Genomic DNA, 8,087 nt, shown 5'->3' on the forward strand with positions numbered 1-8,087 from the left:
ATTTTAAATCATCCCCTCGAACTCCGTCCGAGAATGGCATTGTAGAAAGGAGAAATGGCGTGCTGCAGAATGTCATGAACTGCCTACTTGCAGATGCTGACATGAGCCAAGTTTTTTGGGCAGAAGCGGTCAAAATGGCTAATTATCTAGTCAACAGGACGTGGAGTAGTGCCATTAACCAAACCCCATACTTCCTGGTCCATGGAAGGAAACCTAGCCTCTCACACCTGAGAATTTTTGGTTCCTATGCCTGGGTCCATATTCCCAAGCACCTCAGAAGAAAGGGGGGCAAGGCATCAAGGAGGCTCAGATTTATAGGTTATGCAACCGGCAGCAAGGCCTCTAGGTTTGTAGACAAAAATAACCTTGTCATTGTCTCTAGATCAGCTTCCTTTGAGGAGGGGTCAAATTGGTCAAAAATTCATTCCAATGAACCCGGTTATTCCCCTATTAGAAGCGACACTGAACAAGCAGCACCACCTGAAGAGGATGAACCAACAAACTCCAAGCAACTGACCAGCGAAGATCCAGATGGTGATGAATCCCTACCTGACTCTGACGATTCAGACAAGGAATCCCTGGGTGACTTCACACCTCCTGCCTCACCTAAACGACCATATCTTCGCAGCGCCTGGGACAGAGGCCCGCCCCATTTTGATTGGAAAGATACCTCCGGCAGCTCCAATTCTGACACCGATGCTCCGGATGACAATGATGATGGTGAGTGGCAATTTCCCAGACAGTCAAAACGCTCCAATAAAGGGGTGCCACCCAAAAGGTTGGACATTGGCTGTGTTGCCTCGGTCAACAGCGTTACCATGGCCCCTAAAACGTACTCAGATGTCCTCCAGCTTCCCGAGGAAGAACAGCGCAGGTGGAGGGTGGCAATGGAGCGGGAAATGGACAGTCTCAAAAAATTGAAAGTCTTCATCCCCATGGAAGTCCCCAAAAAGAGGAAAGCAATTGGCACCCGTTGGGTCTACAAGGTCAAGCCAATGCCCAACAACAAACTCCTCTATAAGGCCTGGCTGGTAGCACAAGGCTACGCACAGCGCTACTTGCAGGACTTTGATGAAACATACTCCCCCACCGTGAGAGCGGAAAGTGTGAGGGCTGCTTTGGTCACCGCAGCAGCACATGGGGAACACATTTTTCAATTTGATGTGCAAACTGCTTATTTATACGCACATCTAAAACAAGAAATTTACGTCAGAGGTGCCCCCGGATTTCAACGGCAGGAAGGCCACACCTGGCTTCTGAAGAAAAGTTTGTACAGCCTCAAACAATCAGGCAGACTGTGGTACAAATGCCTGACTAAAACTCTCAAATCACTGGGTTTCCATCCATCTCCAGCTGATAAATGTACCTTCACAAGGGATACCAAAGGGGGGCTGGAGAAAGTCCTAGTGTATGTCGATGACCTTTTATATATAGGGCCTGACAAGGGGGGAAGTATTATATTTGCCAGGACCCTACAAAAAAAGTTCACTCTAAAGTCTTTAGGATATGTGGACAAGTACCTAGGCGTACAAATCATCACTACACCAAAAGGTTTTGCTCTCTCCCAAAAGGAAAAGATAGAGGAACTCTTGGTGAAATGTAAAATGGAAGATAGCAAGCCAACGGCTATCCCAATGCAGACCGACTATTATGGATTGGCACACAAGGATAGCCCAGAGTTCCAAAATAATACTCTATTTAGGTCAGTGATCGGCTCATTACTATATATAAGTAACTGGAGCCATCCAGATATTGCCCTGGCCATAAACCTGCTATCTAGACAAGTGGAACATCCTACCCAGTTCCACTGGTTGGCCATTAAAAAGCTATTAAGGTATCTCAAGACCACAGCAGATTACGTGCTTCGCTTGGAACCTCAGAATAGAGACAAGGCCCAATTAAAATGCTTCGCGGATGCGGACTGGGCCGGAGATACCAAGACACGTAGGAGTACTTCGGGCTTCTTGGTACTATTAAATGAGGCACCCATCCATTGGCATGTGGGGCAACAGAAATTTGTTTCGTGCTCCACCGCTGAGGCCGAATATGCATGCTTATCAGAGGCAGGGAACGATCTGATATGGTTTGATGCCTTAATTTCTAGCATCTGGACACCACCGACTTTGCCCATCCAAATTATAGAAGACAACACCGGGGCCATAGGCATTGCCAAAGCCTATGCGGTGGGAAAAAGGTCCAGACATATTGATATCCGCTATCAAAATGTTAGGCAACTAGTAGAGATGGGGTTTATATCTTTATCACATTGTCAGACCAAATATCAAACAGCTGATATTTTCACAAAACCTCTATCAGCAGATAGGCACAAAGATCTGTGTAAAAAGTTATGTCTCACAGGGTAAAATCTGTTGTGCATTGCATTTGTATGTTTGCATGCCATTGGCTCGCAAGGAGGGGAACTGTCAAGTATTTGCAAGCCATTGGCACATGTATCATAGAGACACTAGTGGAGGCAGAAAGTGCCCCCACCCCTATGTGGAGAGGAGGGGCTTACACTGAGTATAAAACCCCCTCTAACCTTTCCACCATGCTCTCTTTTACGTTTGTTCTCCATGAGACATGATCTTTGATAGGGGTAGTCACACACGCTGTGTGCCCCCTATCCTAATGGATATTAAGACAACCTTTGTATATAGTTAATATGTTTTGTTATATGAATAAATACATTTATCACATTTATTCATGCATCTGGGGATTATAAATGCTTCCTTGAGTGAGGGTGTCTTCCCTGCCGCCTTGAAAGAGGCGGTGGTGAGGTCTCTCCTCAAGAAACCTTCCCTGGACCCGGCAGTGTTGGCAAATTATCGTCCAGTCTCCAACCTTCGCTTCGTTGCGAAGGTTGTTGAGAGTGTGGTAGCGCGACAGCTCCCCCAGTACCTGGATGAATCGTCGTATCTGGATCCGTTCCAGTCGGGCTTCAGGCCTGGGTACAGCACGGAAACGGCATTGGTCGCGTTGGTTGATGATCTCTGGAGGGCTCGGGACAGGGGTTGTTCCTCTGTCCTGGTCCTATTAGACCTCTCAGCGGCTTTTGATACCATCGACCATGGTATCATGCTGCACCGGCTAGAGGAGTTAGGGGTGGGGGGCACCGTCCTACGGTGGTTCTCCTCCTTTCTCTCTGACCGGTCGCAGTCTGTGTTGACAGGGGGGCAGAGGTCGACCCCGAGGCCCCTTGTATGTGGGGTGCCACAAGGGTCGGTCCTCTCGCCCCTTCTGTTCAACATTTATGTGAAGCCGCTGGGTGAGATCATCCGTGGTTTTGGGGTGAAGTACCACCAGTACGCTGATGATACTCAGCTGTACATCTCCACCCTGGACCACCCCAATGATGCCCTTGAAGTGATGTCCCGGTGCCTGGAGGCCGTGCGGATCTGGATGGGGAGAAACAGACTCAGGCTCAACCCATCCAAGACCGAGTGGCTGTGGTTTCCGACATCCCGATATAGTCAGTTGGTGCCATCACTGACTATTGGGGGCGAGTCACTGGCCCCCACGGAGAGGGTTCGCAACTTGGGTGTCCTCCTGGACTCACGGCTGTCTTTAGAAGAGCACATGACGGCTGTGGCCAGGGGGACTTTTTATCAGGTCCGCCTGATTCGCCAGTTGCGTCCCTTTCTGGATCGGGACTCGTTAAATACGGTCACTCATGCTCTCGTTACTTCCCGCTTGGACTACTGCAATGCTCTCTACATGGGGCTCCCCTTGAGGAGCACCCGGAGGCTCCAGCTGGTCCAGAATGCGGCCGCGCGGGTGGTTATGGGAGCGACGTGGCGCTCCCATGTGACCCCCCTCCTGCGCGAGCTGCACTGGCTCCCGGTGGTCTTCCGGGTGCGCTTCAAGGTTTTGGTTACCACCTTTAGAGCGCTCCATGGCATCGGACCGGGATATCTACGAGCCTTCTGCTACCAATAGCCTCTCACCGACCAGTACGCTCCCATAGAGAGGGGCTCCTCAGGGTGCCATCGGCCAAACAGTGTCAACTGGCGGCCCCCAGGGGGAGAGCCTTCTCTGTTGGGGCACCTACCATCTGGAACGAGCTCCCCCCAGAGATACGGAAGATCCCGGACCTGCGCACGTTTCGCCGTGCTCTCAAAACTTTTCTATTTCAGCAAGCTGGCCTGGCCTAAGTCCTATCTTTTAAATTTTTAAATTTTTAATTCGTGATTTCAAATTGGGTGTTTTAATCTGTGTTTCGGCCGAAATATTTAATAATTTTAAGGGATTTTTTAATATTTGTATTATCTGTATTTTATCTTGGCTGTTCACCGCCCTGAGTCCTTCGGGAGTAGGGCGGTATAGAAATTTGATTAATAAATAAATAGATTAATAAATCTGCCTTTGGACTCTTCTATGCTCCTGGGTGTTTCTACGATCCCAATTTCCACACATGTCCATCAAGCCGCACCCACAAAATAAGTCACGTCCACAGAACCGGTAGTAAAAAATTTTAGAACTCACCCCTGCTTGGAGGCATTTCCTAGAGGGGAGTAAGGTGCCTTTCGAGGTCTGGACTGATCTCAAAAACCTCAAGGCCCTAAAGACCCCCAGGAAACTGTCTCCCAAACAGGTTTGTTGGGCTCAATATTTCAGATGCTTCAAATTTGAACTGAAATACATACCAGCAGGGAAGAACCTGTTAGCTGATGCCTTATCAAGGAAGCCTCAATTTGACAGCCGCCAGGAGGAAGTGGTTCACGCCAAAAAGCAAGGTCTGAGGCAATAGGTGCGAAAATTACATTTAGAAAACATCCTTAAAACCCTCCCCCCAATGGTCCAGTCAGGATTATCCAATCCACATCCCCCCAAGGGGTCATGTGGGGTGCAGCTTCCGATGGCTCCATCCTTCTGGTATGCCAGGACGGTTGACCTTGACTGGTTATCAGCGTGCCTCCCAGCTGCAGAGAAACGCTGAGGAAAACTTTCTCCAATTTACTCTACCAGCTCACTTCCCCCCTCCCAACTATCCAGACAGCTCTCTCCTCCCCCCGTTTCAATGGCAGCCGTAGCAAGCAAGTAAGATAAAACCGGAGGCTGATATTCGGCCCTCCTGCAGATGAGACATTAGTCCTAGAAAAAGAACATAATAAGGGAAAATAGAAAATGACATAAACAGGTAAAATATGTACAGCTCCATAAATAAGGTTTATCAGGATATTTGGAATAAAACAATTGCAGCTACTTTGGAGCTCTAACATCTCACTCATTTACCCATTCAGACTGAGCTAATGGGAAGTGTTTCCAGGCCACCAAGTACTGTACCTTACCTTGATGTGTCCTCGAATCCAATATCTCTTTGACCTCAAAATGCTGTTCCCCTTCAATGAGTATGGGCACAGGAGGAGGTTCTTGGTCCTGACGCAAGGGGGACGTACACTTGGGTTTCAGCAAACTAACATGAAACACTGGATGAATCCTTCACAAGGTTTTAGGCAACTCTAATTGCACCGTAAATGGGTTAACTATACGTACAATAGGGAAAGGACCCATGTATTTGGGTCCAAGCTTTTTCGACTTTTGGGTAGTTTGCAAGTACTTGGTGGAAAGGAAAAGCCTATCTCCTACTTTATAATCCGTACCCTGAATTCTTTTCTTATCATCTTGGGTTTTATGAGCTCGGTGGGCCTCGTCCAGGGCCTTACGTGTTACAGACCAGGTACCATGTAGCTGTTCAATCCAGTCAGCCTGTGAAAGGTATGGATTGCCTGCCCATGGGTTGCCTGCTGGGGGGGAGGCTGAATGCTCCAGGGGTGAAACTGAGGCTGCTGCTTGTGTAGAAGAGAGAGCGCAAGCCCGGGAAGAGACAGCTCAAGCGGCTGCTGTGATCCAGAGCACCCCTGCTGGGCAGGCATTGCCACGGAGGTGAAAAAAGCCCCAAATTCCCTTGCTATCAGTAAGATATGGGGGAGATCCAAAAGGACTGGGATTCTTTTTAACCGAAGTGTGGAACCACATGCAAGACTGGGGGGAGGATTTCTCCTCAGATGCCGCACGCGTGAGGTGCGTTACCAGGGCCCTGGAGGGGGTGGCAGCTGAGTGAATGGTGGGACTCCATAATGAAGATTCCCCTTTGATGAAAAATTATGACCAGTTCATGGCAGCCCTCAGAACGCGCTTTGAAGACCCGTTACCTGAGCGAAGGGTGAGAATCAGAATGAAGTCCATACATCGGGGCGGAGATCGGTGGCGGAGTACACCCAGGAGTTCTGCGAGCTGGTGCCCTACATGAGAGGGTGGTCAAAAGTAGCCCTGCTGGAAAGCTACAAGGATGGCCTCAATGAGGATGTCTACAAGGATTGTTGCTCCCGAGTGGCCCCTAGGGATCTGCAAAGTTGGTACGTGCTGGCTGCTGACGTGGAGATCGACTTGGCCAGAGATCACTACTGCGGTGGGTGTACCTGGGGCAATCCATCCTCCTCACCCCACAAGGGGGCTCCAAAGGCCACAGTGGGACCTGCAAGCTCCAAGCCGAAGTCCACCATGTGCTTCAGTTGTGGAAAGGAGGGGCACCGAGCGGCTGAGTGTTTCTCTAAGCCTGGACCCAAGGCAACCCCTAGTGGAGGGAAGAGAGCCGATAAACCGCCCGCAAAACCCCGCGAGACCGCCCTAAAAGGGGTAGAAGTCATTGAGTTCGCTTCCCTGAAACAGGATGAGTTGGGAACGCCGACCCCCGCCGATGACAGCGAAACCGAAACTGATTCCAACGAGGACCTCCTGGTAAGTCAGAGTGGGGGACCCATGACCATCCCACTGGAACTAAAGGTACCATCCACTGGGGCCCACGGGAAGATGCTAGCCCTTCTAGATTCGGGATGCACAAGGTGTGTCATCAGCCCTGAGATTGTGGAAAAGATGGGTCTAAGACTAAAAACGATGAAAAGGCCCATAGCATTCTGTCAGCTAGACGGGTTGGTAGCTGGGGGGGGGCGGCAGCCCATTTTGTAATCGAACCGATTGAGATGAGGATGGGGGATCATCAAGAAACTCTGAGCTTTATTGTGGCCCCTGGCATGGAACAACCCCTCCTACTTGGACTGCCCTGGCTCTGAAAATGGAACCTACGCATAAATTGGAAGACGGGCGTGTTGCGCATCCGCTCTAACCAGCAAGGGAAGAGAGGGGGGAGCCCCTATTACGTGGCCAAAGTGGCGAGTGAGGTGGCGGCGACTACAACGGAACACATTGTGGTGGAAGAAAAGGTCCCAAAAGAGTACTGGGACCTCCGGGAGGTGTTTAGTGAGAAGGCGTCAGATGTGTTGCCCCCTCACCGGCCTGCAAACTGTAGTATAGAAATCCTTCCTGGGGTAAAACTCCCTAAACCAAAGATCTACCCCATGACCCCCTGGGAGTTGGGGGAACTATGAGACTTTATTGATAAAAACCTAAAACGCGGCTTCATCCAACCGGCTAGGCCGCATGTAGCTGCCCCAGTGCTATTCCGGGAGAAGAAGGATGGGTCTTTTTGCCTGGTGGTTGACTATAAGAACTTAAACGCTATTTGCATGGAAAATGTCTACCCACTGCCCCTCATGAAGGACATGCTAGCCCACCTGCCCAAAGGAAAGATTTTTACTAAGCTGGACTTGTGGGAGGCGTATTATAGAGTTCGAATTAAGGAAGGTGATGAATGGAAAACTGCTTTCAACTGCCTGCTGGGAAGTTTCCAGTTTAGGGTGCCCCCTTTCGGACTACAAGGAGCCCCTGCAGTGTTCATGCAACTGATCAACAAAGTACTGCACTAACACCTTTACAAGGGTGTCCTGGTCTACCTGGTGACATTCTTATTTACACCGAGACCATGGACGACCATGTAAAACTGGTGAGAGCAGTCCTGATGGTAAGCTGTCAAAATGCGAATTCCACCAGACTAAAATTGACTATCTGGGGTACCGCATTTCGCATGAGGGGATAGAAATGGACCCAGAAAAGGTCTGGGCAGTGTTGGAATGGGCTCCCCCATGTACCCGCAAACAACTACAAAGCTTCCTGGGTTTTGCTAACTTCTATCGACAGTTCATCCCCTCGTTCGCAAAAATTGCCTTACCGATTACTAACCTCCTGAAAAC

The sequence above is a fragment of the Pituophis catenifer genome, unplaced genomic scaffold (assembly GCF_029215685.1).
Source record: "Pituophis catenifer annectens isolate HBS135680 unplaced genomic scaffold, rPitCat1.0.hap2 SCAF_5, whole genome shotgun sequence".
Classification (NCBI taxonomy): Eukaryota; Metazoa; Chordata; class Lepidosauria; order Squamata; family Colubridae; genus Pituophis; species Pituophis catenifer.